Here is a 23,647-nt window from a genome sequence, read left to right as displayed (position 1 = left end):
CCCCAACTGCTTTATAGCCTCTACTACTAAAGCTTGAGGTCCAGTGGGCACCTGAGCCATCCTTTCTAATGCTTCCTCTATTGTCCAATTGGCACCAAGAGTGCTCAAAATATTACGAGTAGTAGTATTACAATTTTGTAAGGCACACTGTTTTAACAAGGTTCCTCGCATATGTTCAGGAACCCCAGCTCTCTCTGTAGCTGCAGCAGCCTTGTCTATGAATGCCCCAAACGTTTCGTCCCTGCCTTGTCTTATACCCATATAAACTGGAACGCCCCCCGGTTCTTTCACTCGATCAATAGCTCTCCTTACTAGTTGCATTGCCTCTCTCAACTTATCTGCACCTATCATTGCTTGTGCTTCAGTGCGTAAAAACGGTCCAAGTCCCATAAGTTCCTCTACAGTCACTCCCTGCAACGGATCCCCAGGCTGTCTCTGAATTGCAACGGATTCATGCACTAAACTCTGCCAATGAGCATTAAACAACAATTGCTGATGCTGGGTAAATATCAATCGAATTATCCCTCGGCAGTCAGCAGGTAATAAAATTTGTGTACTCCAGATATAATCTAACATTTGTTTCGCTGGCTCGCTATGGACTCCAAATTGACTGACCGTGGCGCGCAATTGGGACAATAATTTCCAATCCAAGGCTGAAACTGTCGCTTGCACACCGCCTCCCGGAATTGCTGGAATGTGACAGGACAGGCTAGCTGTGCAGCCACTTGCAATACTTCTCCATCCCCCCGCTCCAGCCCTTCCCGAGCTAGCGCAGCCCAAGCTTCTCTACATTCCTTTGCCATAGCCTCAGCCAGGTCCGCTTCCGCCCCTGGAGTTGGCTCCGACAGAAACGGATTAGTAGGGCTGCTTGATGTGTCCTTGGGAGCAAACTCTCTCTCGGGGGCTGAGGGTACAGAAGGAGGAGGTTTAAATCCATCAGTAGAAGGAGGAGGCGATGGAGGCAAGTATACAGTAGACACACTTGGGGGTAAGGGGGCATCTCGCGGCCAGTCTATCCCGTACGTCTTATTCTTTTCATGAGCAGCAGATGCCTGTTCAGCCGCCCTCTGTTCTGCCTGATATCGTAATAACTCATTATGTACAGCCCTCCATGGTTTTCCAAATTTTTTGGCTGACTTATCCCCATCAATTGCAGCCTCCCATAACCTATCACCCAATTTACGCCACTCAGATAATTCGTGAACAGTATGCGGGTTCTGAAAACAGCCCTGGGAGTGCCCATAAGCTAACAACCCAGGAAGATCCTTTTGTAAATCGATCTCCCTAATTTGTCTCTTTTGTAAGAGACATGTACATAAATCATATGCTGCTTGCCTCTGCATACCTGAATATCGTCAGCGCGCGCTGTTGCAGCTCTCCAAGGTCTCGGCAGCACGTTTCAGCCGGGTACGCCGATGCGAACGCAGAATCACAGAATCACAGAATCGTTTAGGTTGGAAGGGACCTCTGGAGATCATCTAGTCCAACCTCCCTGCTCAAGCAGGGTCACCTAGAGCATATTGCCCAGGATCACATCCAGACGGGTTTTGAATATCTCCAGCGAAGGAGACTCCACCACCCCTCTGGGCAACCTGTTCCAATGCTCTGTCACCCTCACAGTGAAGAAGTTTTTTCTCAGGTTCAGATGGAACTTCCTGTGGTTCAGTTTCTGCCCATTGCCTCTTGTCCTGTTGCTGGGCACCACGGAGAAGAGGCTGGCCTCATCCTCTTGACACTCCCCCTTCAGATACTTGTACACGTTGATGAGATCCCCTCTCAATCTTCTCTTCTCCAGGCTGAACAGGCCCAGCTCTTGCAGTCTTTCTTCATAGGAGAGATGCTCCAGCCCTCTAATCATCTTGGTAGCCCTCCGCTGGACTCTCTCCAGGAGCGCCATGTCTCTCTTGTACTGGGGAGCCCAGAACTGGACACAGTACTCCAGGTGAGGCCTCACCAGGGCTGAGTAGAGGGGCAGGATCACCTCCCTCGACCTGCTGGCAACACTCTGCCTAATGCACCCTAGGATCCCATTGGCCTTCTTGGCCACAAGGGCACACTGCTGGCTCATGTTTAACTTGTTGTCCACCAGCACTCCCAGGTCCTTTTCGGCAGAGCTACTTTCCAACAGGTCAGTCCCCAGCCTGTACTGGTGCATGGGATTATTCCTGCCTAGGTGCAGGACCTTGCACTTGCCTTTGTTGAACTTCATGAGGTTCCTCTCCGCCCACCTCTCCAGCCTGTCCAGGTCCCTCTGAATGGCAGCACAGTCTTCTGGTGTGTTAGCCTCTCCCCCCAGTTTAGTATCATCAGCAAACTTGCTGAGGGTGCACTCTGTCCCTTCCTCCAGGTCATTGATGAACGCCCGGGGCTCGACACAGTTTTCTTCGCTGTGTTTTAGCCGTCCTCGCTGCAAAGGACCTGACCACTCGTTGCTCCGTCGTGGATCACGTCGGGGTCACCATTTGTCGGAGAACAACGGGAGACAAGCACATCCGATGATGATCAACAAGTCTCAGTTTATTCAGAATTATCTTATGACTTATATAGCAGAGTTAATTAGCTCATACATATTGCAAAAGCCAAGCTCCTTATAGGTGGCTACAGTAGAAGGCATTGTTATCTATTAAATGGATACAGTAGAAGGCTATGCATCTTTTCCCAAGACACTAGTAGCAAGTCATGTACCTTTCCCAGGACACTAGTAGCAAGTCATGTACCTTTCCCAAGACACTAGTAGCAAGTCATGTACTTTTCTCAAGACACTGGTATCTACATTATTTTCTAGTTTCTAAACCAAGGTCCTGCATTCCGTGTCTAGCTACATTTAAGCAGGTCTTGTGATCTTGTTGTCATGCCCCTTGTCACGTAGCCACTATTCAATAATATCTTCCACATTTCCCCCGTCTTCTTTTAATAAAAACAAATTATTTTGTGTTTTATGGACCATGCGTATAACTATATTCTGTAGATAGGCTACAAAACAGGGTAAAAACAATATAATCAACAAAACCATCAATCCTATACCTATTGCATACATAATCATGGTCTTAAGCCAGGGACCAATACCGAGAGATGATAGCCAGGTATCAAGCGGCTTAGTTACAACAGTAATATCCTTAGTGTGATTCTTAAGCCATTGCAATTGCTTGTGAATTGATTCTGAATTAGAGGAGAGATTAAAACAACACATGCCCTCAAAATCTTTACAACCATGCCCATGAGCCAATAATAAAAAATCAATAGCAGCTCTGTTTTCAAGTATCTGATGTCTGAGATTTTCCATGTCCTGTGCTAGTTCACTCAATATCTGTGTTGTTACGTTTGATTGCTTAACCATCCAGCATGCTAGTGTATTTATAGTACGAAGCGCAGCACCTACCCCGGAACAATTGACGCAAAAAAGTTAGCCGTGGGTCCCCAGAGTTCTACTTGATCACTACAGTCGGGTGTGAGGGTTGCTACAGCTCGCTTATCACGATGTGTCTTATTAAAAAGGAATTGTGATATTACAGTAACATTTGGTGCGAAAAGAGTCAATTTTCCCAGATAACACGGACCACCACGAGCATGCCTAGGTATTCCTTGCCATGCTCGATCACCGCAAATCAAATAGGTGTTGCCAGGCAATGCCTTTGCACTGTCATTAGCCCAAATCTTTGTGTCATTTTTTCCCCCAACCATAGGTTCTATAATCGCCACACATATATGTTTCGTTCCAAAAGGGATAGCTCCTGGGTGTAAGCCATAATGCAGGATCATTGACATTTTGCTTATAATCACCCAGTTCAACACATCCTGATTCATTTGCTGAACTATTCAACATTCTGCTACCTAAAAAGCCCGATTTCTTGAGGATCCCAGGGTAATGTTTTGTTTAATGCAGCTAATAATTTGGCTGTCCATTTACTGCTGTCATCTAACCTATTGCATGTGGCAGTGGATAGCTTTGAAAAATCAGTTGTATTATATCCGGGTATTCCAACCAAACATGTACGAAAAGGATCAGTAGCAGAAGCCAATGCTAAGCAAAAGGAAGTAGTATGCGTTTTGTTAGCCCATGTTACCCATAAGTTTGGTGGAGAATTGAGATACATAGCAAAAACGGTATTATACACAAATAAGATGCAGTAGATCCAGGACCACACGATCGCAGTAATCTTGGATCAGCTCTTCTTCAATCACCGTGCCTTTCTGTTGACTCCGTGGAACTTTGGGGATCAAGTACAGGTCTTGCCCATCTTGCAGGTATCCAAAGAGGTCCTGTAGGGGCAGAAACACAAAGATAGCCCCTCCCCCAAAATAAGACCTTTGCAGGTGTTTGCCGTACTCCTGTCTTAGGGTCCTTATACCGTACCCATATGGTACTAGTATCTTGACATTCAGATGAAGAGCTAGTATGTACAACTACGGGTGGATACTTTGCATCTCCAAAAACACACAAATGGTTAATTACGAATAAGGTTTTCAACAATCTTGAATGCGGATCAGCGATCTCTGCATGATGTGCCAAATGCTGTTTTAGGGTACCATGTGCCCGTTCCACTATAGCTTGTCCTGTGGGGGAGTGAGGAATTCCCGTGACATGTCTTACTCCCCATGTCTTCAAAAATCTATCCATCCTGTGGCTAGTATAAGCGGGACCATTGTCCGTCTTTAACTGCTTTGGGACTCCCATGACAGCAAAACAACTAAGCACATGTCTTTCGACATGCAATACTTTCTCTCCAGCTTGTGCCGTTGCCCAAATACATTTACTATATGTATCAATAGATACATGCACATATTTTAAACGTCCAAAAGAAGAGACATGAGTAACATCCATCTGCCAAAGGTCATTTGAGACAAGCCCTCTGGGATTAACTCCCACTCCTAATCCGCAACCTCCATTATGGTTACTACAGATTGGGCAAGCTCCAACAATACTACACGCCTCCGCCATGGAGATCCCAAATTCGACATGCAGGCCTTTGGCATTTTGGTGGAAAACCGAATGGGCCTCTCTGGCTAAAACAGTTTTTGCAATGGGAACAGCAGTGAAAACAGAGACCAGCCTATCCGCCCTATCATTACCCTCTCCAAGTCCAATATTCCATTTATGACTTCGTATGTGGATTATAGAATAGGGATTTTCTCTAAGCTTCACTGCCTTTCTGAGTTGGATAAAAAGCTCATGTAACCTCTTATTTTGGACGTCTTTGATAAATGCATCCTCGATTCGCTCAACAATGCCCGTTACATAAAGTGAATCAGTTACAATATTTAGAGGCCCCATCAAGTTCATCATGGCCCATACGACGGCAGTCAGTTCCATGGTCTGTAAAGTATCCTCCTGTCTTGCGTGTGACAATTCCTGTTTCCATGAACCGTTGTCTTGCCATGTAACGGCAGCCCGTCGTGATTTACGTCCTGCATCAGTATATGCTGTTACCGCGTCTTTTATAGGGTTCTTTTCTCTTTTCGGGCATGTCATCCAGTTCCATTGCCCGATCCATCGTAATAATGGGGACTCAAAGCTATTAGTCTCAATCACACAACCAGCACCAAGCAACGCCTCTTGCAAATGTTCACTATTCTGTAGATACCATTGTAAAGAGTCTTTTCTTTGCATGGGTAAATATATTGTGGAAGGCTGGCAGCCTTGAACTTGTAAAATTCTTTCCCGTCCTCGTTTTATCAAATCCGCCAAAATTTCCACTTGCTGTACCAAGGTTTTAGCCTGCTGTAAAGCAGGGGATACCCATTCAAGAATACCCAATTCCCCGGTTTTCTTTAATTGCATGAGAGCTCCAATCAGGTACCGATGCCCTAACCACACAGCAAGATCAATCGGAACAGTAGCATCGAGTCGATGTACATGTCCTGTAATAGCGCGTTCTACAATTTGCTGTATGAGAGTTTTCTGATAAGGGGTAACTCTAAGTTCTTTCGTAGGGTCCGTACCTAGCAATTCATTTGGTATACCCACTATGGGCCGTAGCCACTGCAAGTCTCCTAAAAATCTTTGTGCATCATTAAGAGTCCGTAGTCGCGACTGCAACTGTAATTTCTGAGGGGACACAGTTTTGTCAGTAAGCACCCATCCTAAATATTTCCATGGTGACGACTGTTGAACCTTATCTGAAGAAATTACCAGATTAGAACATTGTAACACTCGTTGGATGTGTTCAATCTGCTTGTCAGAAAAGGGGCGCAGCTTGAGCAAATAATATATCATCCATGTAGTGATAAATTATAACATGTTTCCATTGTTCTCGTAAGGGCTGTAGTGCAGCAGCTACATATAATTGACACAAGGTGGGGCTATTAGGCATACCCTGTGGTAATACTGTCCATTCAAATCGTTGATCTGGGCCCTCTCTGTTAAGGGAGGGTAAGGTAAAAGCAAACCGTTTTTGATCCTGAGGATGTAAATCAATTGTAAAAAAGCAATCCTTTAAATCAATACTTAGCAGAGACCAACACTCTGGAATCATGGCTGGATTAGGTAGCCCTGGCTGTAAAGCACCCGTCGGTTCCATCTGATTATTAATCTCTCTCAGATCATGTAACAATCGATATTTACCTGACTTCTTTTTTATGACAAATATTGGAGAATTCCATGGACTAGTGGAGAAACGTAAATGACCTTGTTGAAATTGCTCTTTGACCAATTGATGAGCATGAAATAGACTTTCCCGTTTTAATGGCCATTGCTTAACCCATACCGGTGTGTTGGTAGTTCAGGTAATGGGAATTGGGAAAGTCCAAGCAATGGCTAATAGGCCAAAGGGTGCTCATTCATAAGTACAACCGCCAACTGTGAGAGTATATCCCTTCCGATTAGACACTGCACAGTTGGTGGTAGTTGTACCACAGAAAACACAGCAGAAACTTGACAACCCTCCAGCTTTACTTTTAACGTAGGTGTTCTCTGAGCAAATGTCATACCCCCAACTCCAGAAACGGTAGTACCTGATGGAAACAGGGGCCATCCTTGGGGCCACTGTGATGGAGTAATTATACTAGAATCTGCCCCAGTGTCCAAAAGGGCCATAAGGATCAGTTTTTGATTGTCATAACCAATCTCAACCTTGCGTCTAGGTCGATCATTTAATGTCAAGGTTAAAAGAGTCAGTCCCCCTGAAGAGCCGAATCCTTCATCACCTCGATCCTTATCAGTTAACGACGGCATTCCCTTTGTAAGTTGTTCCAATGGGATCAACTGAGCGATACGTTGTCCATTGGTTATCCGTATGGGAGGAAAAGGGGTATATAACATTATCATTATTTCTCCGGTGTAGTCAGCGTCAATAACGCCAGGTAAAACAAAGAGTCCCAGCATTGATGCCGATGACCTGCCGAGTAATAATGCCCCCACAAACTTATTTTGAATCACCACAGGACCATACACTCCAGTGGGAATTCGATGTGGCTGAGTATTTAGGAGACTAATGTCTACAGCGGATGCCAGGTCAAGTCCGAGACTCCCTCTTGTTGCTGGTCTGAGGCGGGAGACGCTACCTGCTGTGCAGCAGCTACTTGTGTCTGCACGCGGCTGCTCCGATTTGCGCTCCCAACGGAGTTTCCCGAACGACGGCGGCAAGCTCCAGAGTTATGAGTGTCCGAACGGCACTTTACACACCAAACTCCGGAAGCGGTGCACTCTTTTCGGACGTGACCCAAAATTCCGCATCGAAAGCATTTTACTCGAACAGTTCCTTGAGATGTCTTCTGTCGAGTGACGACCGACGCTTGGAGAGGTGCAAGAGCTGCTAACACTTGAGTCTGAGATGCCTTAGCTTGTTCTTGTAACCCAACCCCCAACTGCTTTATAGCCTCTACTACTAAAGCTTGAGGTCCAGTGGGCACCTGAGCCATCCTTTCTAATGCTTCCTCTATTGTCCAATTGGCACCAAGAGTGCTCAAAATATTACGAGTAGTAGTATTACAATTTTGTAAGGCACACTGTTTTAACAAGGTTCCTCGCATATGTTCAGGAACCCCAGCTCTCTCTGTAGCTGCAGCAGCCTTGTCTATGAATGCCCCAAACGTTTCGTCCCTGCCTTGTCTTATACCCATATAAACTGGAACGCCCCCCGGTTCTTTCACTCGATCAATAGCTCTCCTTACTAGTTGCATTGCCTCTCTCAACTTATCTGCACCTATCATTGCTTGTGCTTCAGTGCGTAAAAACGGTCCAAGTCCCATAAGTTCCTCTACAGTCACTCCCTGCAACGGATCCCCAGGCTGTCTCTGAATTGCAACGGATTCATGCACTAAACTCTGCCAATGAGCATTAAACAACAATTGCTGATGCTGGGTAAATATCAATCGAATTATCCCTCGGCAGTCAGCAGGTAATAAAATTTGTGTACTCCAGATATAATCTAACATTTGTTTTGCTGGCTCGCTATGGACTCCAAATTGACTGACCGTGGCGCGCAATTGGGACAATAATTTCCAATCCAAGGCTGAAACTGTCGCTTGCACACCGCCTCCCGGAATTGCTGGAATGTGACAGGACAGGCTAGCTGTGCAGCCACTTGCAATACTTCTCCATCCCCCCGCTCCAGCCCTTCCCGAGCTAGCGCAGCCCAAGCTTCTCTACATTCCTTTGCCATAGCCTCAGCCAGGTCCGCTTCCGCCCCTGGAGTTGGCTCCGACAGAAACGGATTAGTAGGGCTGCTTGATGTGTCCTTGGGAGCAAACTCGCTCTCGGGGGCTGAGGGTACAGAAGGAGGAGGTTTAAATCCATCAGTAGAAGGAGGAGGCGATGGAGGCAAGTATACGGTAGACACACTTGGGGGTAAGGGGGCATCTCGCGGCCAGTCTATCCCGTACGTCTTATTCTTTTCATGAGCAGCAGATGCCTGTTCAGCCGCCCTCTGTTCTGCCTGATATCGTAATAACTCATTATGTACAGCCCTCCATGGTTTTCCAAATTTTTTGGCTGACTTATCCCCATCAATTGCAGCCTCCCATAACCTATCACCCAATTTACGCCACTCAGATAATTCGTGAACAGTATGCGGGTTCTGAAAACAGCCCTGGGAGTGCCCATAAGCTAACAACCCAGGAAGATCCTTTTGTAAATCGATCTCCCTAATTTGTCTCTTTTGTAAGAGACATGTACATAAATCATATGCTGCTTGCCTCTGCATACCTGAATATCGTCAGCGCGCGCTGTTGCAGCTCTCCAAGGTCTCGGCAGCACGTTTCAGCCGGGTACGCCGATGCGAACGCAGAATCACAGAATCACAGAATCGTTTAGGTTGGAAGGGACCTCTGGAGATCATCTAGTCCAACCTCCCTGCTCAAGCAGGGTCACCTAGAGCATATTGCCCAGGATCACATCCAGACGGGTTTTGAATATCTCCAGCGAAGGAGACTCCACCACCCCTCTGGGCAACCTGTTCCAATGCTCTGTCACCCTCACAGTGAAGAAGTTTTTTCTCAGGTTCAGATGGAACTTCCTGTGGTTCAGTTTCTGCCCATTGCCTCTTGTCCTGTTGCTGGGCACCACGGAGAAGAGGCTGGCCTCATCCTCTTGACACTCCCCCTTCAGATACTTGTACACGTTGATGAGATCCCCTCTCAATCTTCTCTTCTCCAGGCTGAACAGGCCCAGCTCTTGCAGTCTTTCTTCATAGGAGAGATGCTCCAGCCCTCTAATCATCTTGGTAGCCCTCCGCTGGACTCTCTCCAGGAGCGCCATGTCTCTCTTGTACTGGGGAGCCCAGAACTGGACACAGTACTCCAGGTGAGGCCTCACCAGGGCTGAGTAGAGGGGCAGGATCACCTCCCTCGACCTGCTGGCAACACTCTGCCTAATGCACCCTAGGATCCCATTGGCCTTCTTGGCCACAAGGGCACACTGCTGGCTCATGTTTAACTTGTTGTCCACCAGCACTCCCAGGTCCTTTTCGGCAGAGCTACTTTCCAACAGGTCAGTCCCCAGCCTGTACTGGTGCATGGGATTATTCCTGCCTAGGTGCAGGACCTTGCACTTGCCTTTGTTGAACTTCATGAGGTTCCTCTCCGCCCACCTCTCCAGCCTGTCCAGGTCCCTCTGAATGGCAGCACAGTCTTCTGGTGTGTTAGCCTCTCCCCCCAGTTTAGTATCATCAGCAAACTTGCTGAGGGTGCACTCTGTCCCTTCCTCCAGGTCATTGATGAACGCCCGGGGCTCGACACAGTTTTCTTCGCTGTGTTTTAGCCGTCCTCGCTGCAAAGGACCTGACCACTCGTTGCTCCGTCGTGGATCACGTCGGGGTCACCATTTGTCGGAGAACAACGGGAGACAAGCACATCCGATGATGATCAACAAGTCTCAGTTTATTCAGAATTATCTTATGACTTATATAGCAGAGTTAATTAGCTCATACATATTGCAAAAGCCAAGCTCCTTATAGGTGGCTACAGTAGAAGGCATTGTTATCTATTAAATGGATACAGTAGAAGGCTATGCATCTTTTCCCAAGACACTAGTAGCAAGTCATGTACCTTTCCCAGGACACTAGTAGCAAGTCATGTACCTTTCCCAAGACACTAGTAGCAAGTCATGTACTTTTCTCAAGACACTGGTATCTACATTATTTTCTAGTTTCTAAACCAAGGTCCTGCATTCCGTGTCTAGCTACATTTAAGCAGGTCTTGTGATCTTGTTGTCATGCCCCTTGTCACGTAGCCACTATTCAATAATATCTTCCACATTTCCCCCGTCTTCTTTTAATAAAAACAAATTATTTTGTGTTTTATGGACCATGCGTATAACTATATTCTGTAGATAGGCTACAAAACAGGGTAAAAACAATATAATCAACAAAACCATCAATCCTATACCTATTGCATACATAATCATGGTCTTAAGCCAGGGACCAATACCGAGAGATGATAGCCAGGTATCAAGCGGCTTAGTTACAACAGTAATATCCTTAGTGTGATTCTTAAGCCATTGCAATTGCTTGTGAATTGATTCTGAATTAGAGGAGAGATTAAAACAACACATGCCCTCAAAATCTTTACAACCATGCCCATGAGCCAATAATAAAAAATCAATAGCAGCTCTGTTTTCAAGTATCTGATGTCTGAGATTTTCCATGTCCTGTGCTAGTTCACTCAATATCTGTGTTGTTACGTTTGATTGCTTAACCATCCAGCATGCTAGTGTATTTATAGTACGAAGCGCAGCACCTACCCCGGAACAATTGACGCAAAAAAGTTAGCCGTGGGTCCCCAGAGTTCTACTTGATCACTACAGTCGGGTGTGAGGGTTGCTACAGCTCGCTTATCACGATGTGTCTTATTAAAAAGGAATTGTGATATTACAGTAACATTTGGTGCGAAAAGAGTCAATTTTCCCAGATAACACGGACCACCACGAGCATGCCTAGGTATTCCTTGCCATGCTCGATCACCGCAAATCAAATAGGTGTTGCCAGGCAATGCCTTTGCACTGTCATTAGCCCAAATCTTTGTGTCATTTTTTCCCCCAACCATAGGTTCTATAATCGCCACACATATATGTTTCGTTCCAAAAGGGATAGCTCCTGGGTGTAAGCCATAATGCAGGATCATTGACATTTTGCTTATAATCACCCAGTTCAACACATCCTGATTCATTTGCTGAACTATTCAACATTCTGCTACCTAAAAAGCCCGATTTCTTGAGGATCCCAGGGTAATGTTTTGTTTAATGCAGCTAATAATTTGGCTGTCCATTTACTGCTGTCATCTAACCTATTGCATGTGGCAGTGGATAGCTTTGAAAAATCAGTTGTATTATATCCGGGTATTCCAACCAAACATGTACGAAAAGGATCAGTAGCAGAAGCCAATGCTAAGCAAAAGGAAGTAGTATGCGTTTTGTTAGCCCATGTTACCCATAAGTTTGGTGGAGAATTGAGATACATAGCAAAAACGGTATTATACACAAATAAGATGCAGTAGATCCAGGACCACACGATCGCAGTAATCTTGGATCAGCTCTTCTTCAATCACCGTGCCTTTCTGTTGACTCCGTGGAACTTTGGGGATCAAGTACAGGTCTTGCCCATCTTGCAGGTATCCAAAGAGGTCCTGTAGGGGCAGAAACACAAAGATAGCCCCTCCCCCAAAATAAGACCTTTGCAGGTGTTTGCCGTACTCCTGTCTTAGGGTCCTTATACCGTACCCATATGGTACTAGTATCTTGACATTCAGATGAAGAGCTAGTATGTACAACTACGGGTGGATACTTTGCATCTCCAAAAACACACAAATGGTTAATTACGAATAAGGTTTTCAACAATCTTGAATGCGGATCAGCGATCTCTGCATGATGTGCCAAATGCTGTTTTAGGGTACCATGTGCCCGTTCCACTATAGCTTGTCCTGTGGGGGAGTGAGGAATTCCCGTGACATGTCTTACTCCCCATGTCTTCAAAAATCTATCCATCCTGTGGCTAGTATAAGCGGGACCATTGTCCGTCTTTAACTGCTTTGGGACTCCCATGACAGCAAAACAACTAAGCACATGTCTTTCGACATGCAATACTTTCTCTCCAGCTTGTGCCGTTGCCCAAATACATTTACTATATGTATCAATAGATACATGCACATATTTTAAACGTCCAAAAGAAGAGACATGAGTAACATCCATCTGCCAAAGGTCATTTGAGACAAGCCCTCTGGGATTAACTCCCACTCCTAATCCGCAACCTCCATTATGGTTACTACAGATTGGGCAAGCTCCAACAATACTACACGCCTCCGCCATGGAGATCCCAAATTCGACATGCAGGCCTTTGGCATTTTGGTGGAAAACCGAATGGGCCTCTCTGGCTAAAACAGTTTTTGCAATGGGAACAGCAGTGAAAACAGAGACCAGCCTATCCGCCCTATCATTACCCTCTCCAAGTCCAATATTCCATTTATGACTTCGTATGTGGATTATAGAATAGGGATTTTCTCTAAGCTTCACTGCCTTTCTGAGTTGGATAAAAAGCTCATGTAACCTCTTATTTTGGACGTCTTTGATAAATGCATCCTCGATTCGCTCAACAATGCCCGTTACATAAAGTGAATCAGTTACAATATTTAGAGGCCCCATCAAGTTCATCATGGCCCATACGACGGCAGTCAGTTCCATGGTCTGTAAAGTATCCTCCTGTCTTGCGTGTGACAATTCCTGTTTCCATGAACCGTTGTCTTGCCATGTAACGGCAGCCCGTCGTGATTTACGTCCTGCATCAGTATATGCTGTTACCGCGTCTTTTATAGGGTTCTTTTCTCTTTTCGGGCATGTCATCCAGTTCCATTGCCCGATCCATCGTAATAATGGGGACTCAAAGCTATTAGTCTCAATCACACAACCAGCACCAAGCAACGCCTCTTGCAAATGTTCACTATTCTGTAGATACCATTGTAAAGAGTCTTTTCTTTGCATGGGTAAATATATTGTGGAAGGCTGGCAGCCTTGAACTTGTAAAATTCTTTCCCGTCCTCGTTTTATCAAATCCGCCAAAATTTCCACTTGTTGTACCAAGGTTTTAGCCTGCTGTAAAGCAGGGGATACCCATTCAAGAATACCCAATTCCCCGGTTTTCTTTAATTGCATGAGAGCTCCAATCAGGTACCGATGCCCTAACCACACAGCAAGATCAATCGGAACAGTAGCATCGAGTCGATGTACATGTCCTGTAATAGCGCGTTCTACAATTTGCTGTATGAGAGTTTTCTGATAAGGGGTAACTCTAAGTTCTTTCGTAGGGTCCGTACCTAGCAATTCATTTGGTATACCCACTATGGGCCGTAGCCACTGCAAGTCTCCTAAAAATCTTTGTGCATCATTAAGAGTCCGTAGTCGCGACTGCAACTGTAATTTCTGAGGGGACACAGTTTTGTCAGTAAGCACCCATCCTAAATATTTCCATGGTGACGACTGTTGAACCTTATCTGAAGAAATTACCAGATTAGAACATTGTAACACTCGTTGGATGTGTTCAATCTGCTTGTCAGAAAAGGGGCGCAGCTTGAGCAAATAATATATCATCCATGTAGTGATAAATTATAACATGTTTCCATTGTTCTCGTAAGGGCTGTAGTGCAGCAGCTACATATAATTGACACAAGGTGGGGCTATTAGGCATACCCTGTGGTAATACTGTCCATTCAAATCGTTGATCTGGGCCCTCTCTGTTAAGGGAGGGTAAGGTAAAAGCAAACCGTTTTTGATCCTGAGGATGTAAATCAATTGTAAAAAAGCAATCCTTTAAATCAATACTTAGCAGAGACCAACACTCTGGAATCATGGCTGGATTAGGTAGCCCTGGCTGTAAAGCACCCGTCGGTTCCATCTGATTATTAATCTCTCTCAGATCATGTAACAATCGATATTTACCTGACTTCTTTTTTATGACAAATATTGGAGAATTCCATGGACTAGTGGAGAAACGTAAATGACCTTGTTGAAATTGCTCTTTGACCAATTGATGAGCATGAAATAGACTTTCCCGTTTTAATGGCCATTGCTTAACCCATACCGGTGTGTTGGTAGTTCAGGTAATGGGAATTGGGAAAGTCCAAGCAATGGCTAATAGGCCAAAGGGTGCTCATTCATAAGTACAACCGCCAACTGTGAGAGTATATCCCTTCCGATTAGACACTGCACAGTTGGTGGTAGTTGTACCACAGAAAACACAGCAGAAACTTGACAACCCTCCAGCTTTACTTTTAACGTAGGTGTTCTCTGAGCAAATGTCATACCCCCAACTCCAGAAACGGTAGTACCTGATGGAAACAGGGGCCATCCTTGGGGCCACTGTGATGGAGTAATTATACTAGAATCTGCCCCAGTGTCCAAAAGGGCCATAAGGATCAGTTTTTGATTGTCATAACCAATCTCAACCTTGCGTCTAGGTCGATCATTTAATGTCAAGGTTAAAAGAGTCAGTCCCCCTGAAGAGCCGAATCCTTCATCACCTCGATCCTTATCAGTTAACGACGGCATTCCCTTTGTAAGTTGTTCCAATGGGATCAACTGAGCGATACGTTGTCCATTGGTTATCCGTATGGGAGGAAAAGGGGTATATAACATTATCATTATTTCTCCGGTGTAGTCAGCGTCAATAACGCCAGGTAAAACAAAGAGTCCCAGCATTGATGCCGATGACCTGCCGAGTAATAATGCCCCCACAAACTTATTTTGAATCACCACAGGACCATACACTCCAGTGGGAATTCGATGTGGCTGAGTATTTAGGAGACTAATGTCTACAGCGGATGCCAGGTCAAGTCCGAGACTCCCTCTTGTTGCTGGTCTGAGGCGGGAGACGCTACCTGCTGTGCAGCAGCTACTTGTGTCTGCACGCGGCTGCTCCGATTTGCGCTCCCAACGGAGTTTCCCGAACGACGGCGGCAAGCTCCAGAGTTATGAGTGTCCGAACGGCACTTTACACACCAAACTCTGGAAGCGGTGCACTCTTTTCGGACGTGACCCAAAATTCCGCATCGAAAGCATTTTACTCGAACAGTTCCTTGAGATGTCTTCTGTCGAGTGACGACCGACGCTTGGAGAGGTGCAAGAGCTGCTAACACTTGAGTCTGAGATGCCTTAGCTTGTTCTTGTAACCCAACCCCCAACTGCTTTATAGCCTCTACTACTAAAGCTTGAGGTCCAGTGGGCACCTGAGCCATCCTTTCTAATGCTTCCTCTATTGTCCAATTGGCACCAAGAGTGCTCAAAATATTACGAGTAGTAGTATTACAATTTTGTAAGGCACACTGTTTTAACAAGGTTCCTCGCATATGTTCAGGAACCCCAGCTCTCTCTGTAGCTGCAGCAGCCTTGTCTATGAATGCCCCAAACGTTTCGTCCCTGCCTTGTCTTATACCCATATAAACTGGAACGCCCCCCGGTTCTTTCACTCGATCAATAGCTCTCCTTACTAGTTGCATTGCCTCTCTCAACTTATCTGCACCTATCATTGCTTGTGCTTCAGTGCGTAAAAACGGTCCAAGTCCCATAAGTTCCTCTACAGTCACTCCCTGCAACGGATCCCCAGGCTGTCTCTGAATTGCAACGGATTCATGCACTAAACTCTGCCAATGAGCATTAAACAACAATTGCTGATGCTGGGTAAATATCAATCGAATTATCCCTCGGCAGTCAGCAGGTAATAAAATTTGTGTACTCCAGATATAATCTAACATTTGTTTTGCTGGCTCGCTATGGACTCCAAATTGACTGACCGTGGCGCGCAATTGGGACAATAATTTCCAATCCAAGGCTGAAACTGTCGCTTGCACACCGCCTCCCGGAATTGCTGGAATGTGACAGGACAGGCTAGCTGTGCAGCCACTTGCAATACTTCTCCATCCCCCCGCTCCAGCCCTTCCCGAGCTAGCGCAGCCCAAGCTTCTCTACATTCCTTTGCCATAGCCTCAGCCAGGTCCGCTTCCGCCCCTGGAGTTGGCTCCGACAGAAACGGATTAGTAGGGCTGCTTGATGTGTCCTTGGGAGCAAACTCGCTCTCGGGGGCTGAGGGTACAGAAGGAGGAGGTTTAAATCCATCAGTAGAAGGAGGAGGCGATGGAGGCAAGTATACAGTAGACACACTTGGGGGTAAGGGGGCATCTCGCGGCCAGTCTATCCCGTACGTCTTATTCTTTTCATGAGCAGCAGATGCCTGTTCAGCCGCCCTCTGTTCTGCCTGATATCGTAGTAACTCATTATGTACAGCCCTCCATGGTTTTCCAAATTTTTTGGCTGACTTATCCCCATCAATTGCAGCCTCCCATAACCTATCACCCAATTTACGCCACTCAGATAATTCGTGAACAGTATGCGGGTTCTGAAAACAGCCCTGGGAGTGCCCATAAGCTAACAACCCAGGAAGATCCTTTTGTAAATCGATCTCCCTAATTTGTCTCTTTTGTAAGAGACATGTACATAAATCATATGCTGCTTGCCTCTGCATACCTGAATATCGTCAGCGCGCGCTGTTGCAGCTCTCCAAGGTCTCGGCAGCACGTTTCAGCCGGGTACGCCGATGCGAACGCAGAATCACAGAATCACAGAATCGTTTAGGTTGGAAGGGACCTCTGGAGATCATCTAGTCCAACCTCCCTGCTCAAGCAGGGTCACCTAGAGCATATTGCCCAGGATCACATCCAGACGGGTTTTGAATATCTCCAGCGAAGGAGACTCCACCACCCCTCTGGGCAACCTGTTCCAATGCTCTGTCACCCTCACAGTGAAGAAGTTTTTTCTCAGGTTCAGATGGAACTTCCTGTGGTTCAGTTTCTGCCCATTGCCTCTTGTCCTGTTGCTGGGCACCACGGAGAAGAGGCTGGCCTCATCCTCTTGACACTCCCCCTTCAGATACTTGTACACGTTGATGAGATCCCCTCTCAATCTTCTCTTCTCCAGGCTGAACAGGCCCAGCTCTTGCAGTCTTTCTTCATAGGAGAGATGCTCCAGCCCTCTAATCATCTTGGTAGCCCTCCGCTGGACTCTCTCCAGGAGCGCCATGTCTCTCTTGTACTGGGGAGCCCAGAACTGGACACAGTACTCCAGGTGAGGCCTCACCAGGGCTGAGTAGAGGGGCAGGATCACCTCCCTCGACCTGCTGGCAACACTCTGCCTAATGCACCCTAGGATCCCATTGGCCTTCTTGGCCACAAGGGCACACTGCTGGCTCATGTTTAACTTGTTGTCCACCAGCACTCCCAGGTCCTTTTCGGCAGAGCTACTTTCCAACAGGTCAGTCCCCAGCCTGTACTGGTGCATGGGATTATTCCTGCCTAGGTGCAGGACCTTGCACTTGCCTTTGTTGAACTTCATGAGGTTCCTCTCCGCCCACCTCTCCAGCCTGTCCAGGTCCCTCTGAATGGCAGCACAGTCTTCTGGTGTGTTAGCCTCTCCCCCCAGTTTAGTATCATCAGCAAACTTGCTGAGGGTGCACTCTGTCCCTTCCTCCAGGTCATTGATGAACGCCCGGGGCTCGACACAGTTTTCTTCGCTGTGTTTTAGCCGTCCTCGCTGCAAAGGACCTGACCACTCGTTGCTCCGTCGTGGATCACGTCGGGGTCACCATTTGTCGGAGAACAACGGGAGACAAGCACATCCGATGATGATCAACAAGTCTCAGTTTATTCAGAATTATCTTATGACTTATATAGCAGAGTTAATTAGCTCATACATATTGCAAAAGCCAAGCTCCTTATAGGTGGCTACAGTAGAAGGCATTGTTATCTATTAAATGGATACAGTAGAAGGCTATGCATCTTTTCCCAAGACACTAGTAGCAAGTCATGTACCTTTCCCAGGACACTAGTAGCAAGTCATGTACCTTTCCCAGGACACTAGTAGCAAGTCATGTACTTTTCTCAAGACACTGGTATCTACATTATTTTCTAGTTTCTAAACCAAGGTCCTGCATTCCGTGTCTAGCTACATTTAAGCAGGTCTTGTGATCTTGTTGTCATGCCCCTTGTCACGTAGCCACTATTCAATAATATCTTCCACATTTCCCCCGTCTTCTTTTAATAAAAACAAATTATTTTGTGTTTTATGGACCATGCGTATAACTATATTCTGTAGATAGGCTACAAAACAGGGTAAAAACAATATAATCAACAAAACCATCAATCCTATACCTATTGCATACATAATCATGGTCTTAAGCCAGGGACCAATACCGAGAGATGATAGCCAGGTATCAAGCGGCTTAGTTACAACAGTAATATCCTTAGTGTGATTCTTAAGCCATTGCAATTGCTTGTGAATTGATTCTGAATTAGAGGAGAGATTAAAACAACACATGCCCTCAAAATCTTTACAACCATGCCCATGAGCCAATAATAAAAAATCAATAGCAGCTCTGTTTTCAAGTATCTGATGTCTGAGATTTTCCATGTCCTGTGCTAGTTCACTCAATATCTGTGTTGTTACGTTTGATTGCTTAACCATCCAGCATGCTAGTGTATTTATAGTACGAAGCGCATGAGCAGCACCTACCCCGGAACAATTGACGCAAAAAAGTTAGCCGTGGGTCCCCAGAGTTCTACTTGATCACTACAGTCGGGTGTGAGGGTTGCTACAGCTCGCTTATCACGATGTGTCTTATTAAAAAGGAATTGTGATATTACAGTAACATTTGGTGCGAAAAGAGTCAATTTTCCCAGATAACATGGACCACCACGAGCATGCCTAGGTATTCCTTGCCATGCTCGATCACCGCAAATCAAATAGGTGTTGCCAGGCAATGCCTTTGCACTGTCATTAGCCCAAATCTTTGTGTCATTTTTTCCCCCAACCATAGGTTCTATAATCGCCACACATATATGTTTCGTTCCAAAAGGGATAGCTCCTGGGTGTAAGCCATAATGCAGGATCATTGACATTTTGCTTATAATCACCCAGTTCAACACATCCTGATTCATTTGCTGAACTATTCAACATTCTGCTACCTAAAAAGCCCGATTTCTTGAGGATCCCAGGGTAATGTTTTGTTTAATGCAGCTAATAATTTGGCTGTCCATTTACTGCTGTCATCTAACCTATTGCATGTGGCAGTGGATAGCTTTGAAAAATCAGTTGTATTATATCCGGGTATTCCAACCAAACATGTACGAAAAGGATCAGTGGCAGAAGCCAATGCTAAGCAAAAGGAAGTAGTATGCGTTTTGTTAGCCCATGTTACCCATAAGTTTGGTGGAGAATTGAGATACATAGCAAAAACGGTATTATACACAAATAAGATGCAGTAGATCCAGGACCACACGATCGCAGTAATCTTGGATCAGCTCTTCTTCAATCACCGTGCCTTTCTGTTGACTCCGTGGAACTTTGGGGATCAAGTACAGGTCTTGCCCATCTTGCAGGTATCCAAAGAGGTCCTGTAGGGGCAGAAACACAAAGATAGCCCCTCCCCCAAAATAAGACCTTTGCAGGTGTTTGCCGTACTCCTGTCTTAGGGTCCTTATACCGTACCCATATGGTACTAGTATCTTGACATTCAGATGAAGAGCTAGTATGTACAACTACGGGTGGATACTTTGCATCTCCAAAAACACACAAATGGTTAATTACGAATAAGGTTTTCAACAATCTTGAATGCGGATCAGCGATCTCTGCATGATGTGCCAAATGCTGTTTTAGGGTACCATGTGCCCGTTCCACTATAGCTTGTCCTGTGGGGGAGTGAGGAATTCCCGTGACATGTCTTACTCCCCATGTCTTCAAAAATCTATCCATCCTGTGGCTAGTATAAGCGGGACCATTGTCCGTCTTTAACTGCTTTGGGACTCCCATGACAGCAAAACAACTAAGCACATGTCTTTCAACATGCAATACTTTCTCTCCAGCTTGTGCCGTTGCCCAAATACATTTACTATATGTATCAATAGATACATGCACATATTTTAAACGTCCAAAAGAAGAGACATGAGTAACATCCATCTGCCAAAGGTCATTTGAGACAAGCCCTCTGGGATTAACTCCCACTCCTAATCCGCAACCTCCATTATGGTTACTACAGATTGGGCAAGCTCCAACAATACTACACGCCTCCGCCATGGAGATCCCAAATTCGACATGCAGGCCTTTGGCATTTTGGTGGAAAACCGAATGGGCCTCTCTGGCTAAAACAGTTTTTGCAATGGGAACAGCAGTGAAAACAGAGACCAGCCTATCCGCCCTATCATTACCCTCTCCAAGTCCAATATTCCATTTATGACTTCGTATGTGGATTATAGAATAGGGATTTTCTCTAAGCTTCACTGCCTTTCTGAGTTGGATAAAAAGCTCATGTAACCTCTTATTTTGGACGTCTTTGATAAATGCATCCTCGATTCGCTCAACAATGCCCGTTACATAAAGTGAATCAGTTACAATATTTAGAGGCCCCATCAAGTTCATCATGGCCCATACGACGGCAGTCAGTTCCATGGTCTGTAAAGTATCCTCCTGTCTTGCGTGTGACAATTCCTGTTTCCATGAACCGTTGTCTTGCCATGTAACGGCAGCCCGTCGTGATTTACGTCCTGCATCAGTATATGCTGTTACCGCGTCTTTTATAGGGTTCTTTTCTCTTTTCGGGCATGTCATCCAGTTCCATTGCCCGATCCATCGTAATAATGGGGACTCAAAGCTATTAGTCTCAATCACACAACCAGCACCAAGCAACGCCTCTTGCAAATGTTCACTATTCTGTAGATACCATTGTAAAGAGTCTTTTCTTTGCATGGGTAAATATATTGTGGAAGGCTGGCAGCCTTGAACTTGTAAAATTCTTTCCCGTCCTCGTTTTATCAAATCCGCCAAAATTTCCACTTGCTGTACCAAGGTTTTAGCCTGCTGTAAAGCAGGGGATACCCATTCAAGAATACCCAATTCCCCGGTTTTCTTTAATTGCATGAGAGCTCCAATCAGGTACCGATGCCCTAACCACACAGCAAGATCAATCGGAACAGTAGCATCGAGTCGATGTACATGTCCTGTAATAGCGCGTTCTACAATTTGCTGTATGAGAGTTTTCTGATAAGGGGTAACTCTAAGTTCTTTCGTAGGGTCCGTACCTAGCAATTCATTTGGTATACCCACTATGGGCCGTAGCCACTGCAAGTCTCCTAAAAATCTTTGTGCATCATTAAGAGTCCGTAGTCGCGACTGCAACTGTAATTTCTGAGGGGACACAGTTTTGTCAGTAAGCACCCATCCTAAATATTTCCATGGTGACGACTGTTGAACCTTATCTGAAGAAATTACCAGATTAGAACATTGTAACACTCGTTGGATGTGTTCAATCTGCTTGTCAGAAAAGGGGCGCAGCTTGAGCAAATAATATATCATCCATGTAGTGATAAATTAGAACATGTTTCCATTGTTCTCGTAAGGGCTGTAGTGCAGCAGCTACATATAATTGACACAAGGTGGGGCTATTAGGCATACCCTGTGGTAATACTGTCCATTCAAATCGTTGATCTGGGCCCTCTCTGTTAAGGGAGGGTAAGGTAAAAGCAAACCGTTTTTGATCCTGAGGATGTAAATCAATTGTAAAAAAGCAATCCTTTAAATCAATACTTAGCAGAGACCAACACTCTGGAATCATGGCTGGATTAGGTAGCCCTGGCTGTAAAGCACCCGTCGGTTCCATCTGATTATTAATCTCTCTCAGATCATGTAACAATCGATATTTACCTGACTTCTTTTTTATGACAAATATTGGAGAATTCCATGGACTAGTGGACAAACGTAAATGACCTTGTTGAAATTGCTCTTTGACCAATTGATGAGCATGAAATAGACTTTCCCGTTTTAATGGCCATTGCTTAACCCATACCGGTGTGTTGGTAGTTCAGGTAATGGGAATTGGGAAAGTCCAAGCAATGGCTAATAGGCCAAAGGGTGCTCATTCGTAAGTACAACCGCCAACTGTGAGAGTATATCCCTTCCAATTAGACACTGCACAGTTGGTGGTAGTTGTACCACAGAAAACACAGCAGAAACTTGACAACCCTCCAGCTTTACTTTTAACGTAGGTGTTCTCTGAGCAAATGTCATACCCCCAACTCCAGAAACGGTAGTACCTGATGGAAACAGGGGCCATCCTTGGGGCCACTGTGATGGAGTAATTATACTAGAATCTGCCCCAGTGTCCAAAAGGGCCATAAGGATCAGTTTTTGATTGTCATAACCAATCTCAACCTTGCGTCTAGGTCGATCATTTAATGTCAAGGTTAAAAGAGTCAGTCCCCCTGAAGAGCCGAATCCTTCATCACCTCGATCCTTATCAGTTAACGACGGCATTCCCTTTGTAAGTTGTTCCAATGGGATCAACTGAGCGATACGTTGTCCATTGGTTATCCGTATGGGAGGAAAAGGGGTATATAACATTATCATTATTTCTCCGGTGTAGTCAGCGTCAATAACGCCAGGTAAAACAAAGAGTCCCAGCATTGATGCCGATGACCTGCCGAGTAATAATGCCCCCACAAACTTATTTTGAATCACCACAGGACCATACACTCCAGTGGGAATTCGATGTGGCTGAGTATTTAGGAGACTAATGTCTACAGCGGATGCCAGGTCAAGTCCGAGACTCCCTCTTGTTGCTGGTCTGAGGCGGGAGACGCTACCTGCTGTGCAGCAGCTACTTGTGTCTGCACGCGGCTGCTCCGATTTGCGCTCCCAACGGAGTTTCCCGAACGACGGCGGCAAGCTCCAGAGTTATGAGTGTCCGAACGGCACTTTACACACCAAACTCCGGAAGCGGTGCACTCTTTTCGGATGTGACCCAAAATTCCGCATCGAAAGCATTTTACTCGAACAGTTCCTTGAGATGTCTTCTGTCGAGTGACGACCGACGCTTGGAGAGGTGCAAGAGCTGCTAACACTTGAGTCTGAGATGCCTTAGCTTGTTCTTGTAACCCAACCCCCAACTGCTTTATAGCCTCTACTACTAAAGCTTGAGGTCCAGTGGGCACCTGAGCCATCCTTTCTAATGCTTCCTCTATTGTCCAATTGGCACCAAGAGTGCTCAAAATATTACGAGTAGTAGTATTACAATTTTGTAAGGCACACTGTTTTAACAAGGTTCCTCGCATATGTTCAGGAACCCCAGCTCTCTCTATAGCTGCAGCAGCCTTGTCTATGAATGCCCCAAACGTTTCGTCCCTGCCTTGT

The sequence above is a fragment of the Struthio camelus genome, chromosome 16 (genome assembly GCF_040807025.1).
Source record: "Struthio camelus isolate bStrCam1 chromosome 16, bStrCam1.hap1, whole genome shotgun sequence".
NCBI classification, from domain to species: Eukaryota; Metazoa; Chordata; class Aves; order Struthioniformes; family Struthionidae; genus Struthio; species Struthio camelus.
The sequence above is the reverse complement of the archived record's forward strand: the minus strand, read 5'-3'. Positions refer to the sequence as shown.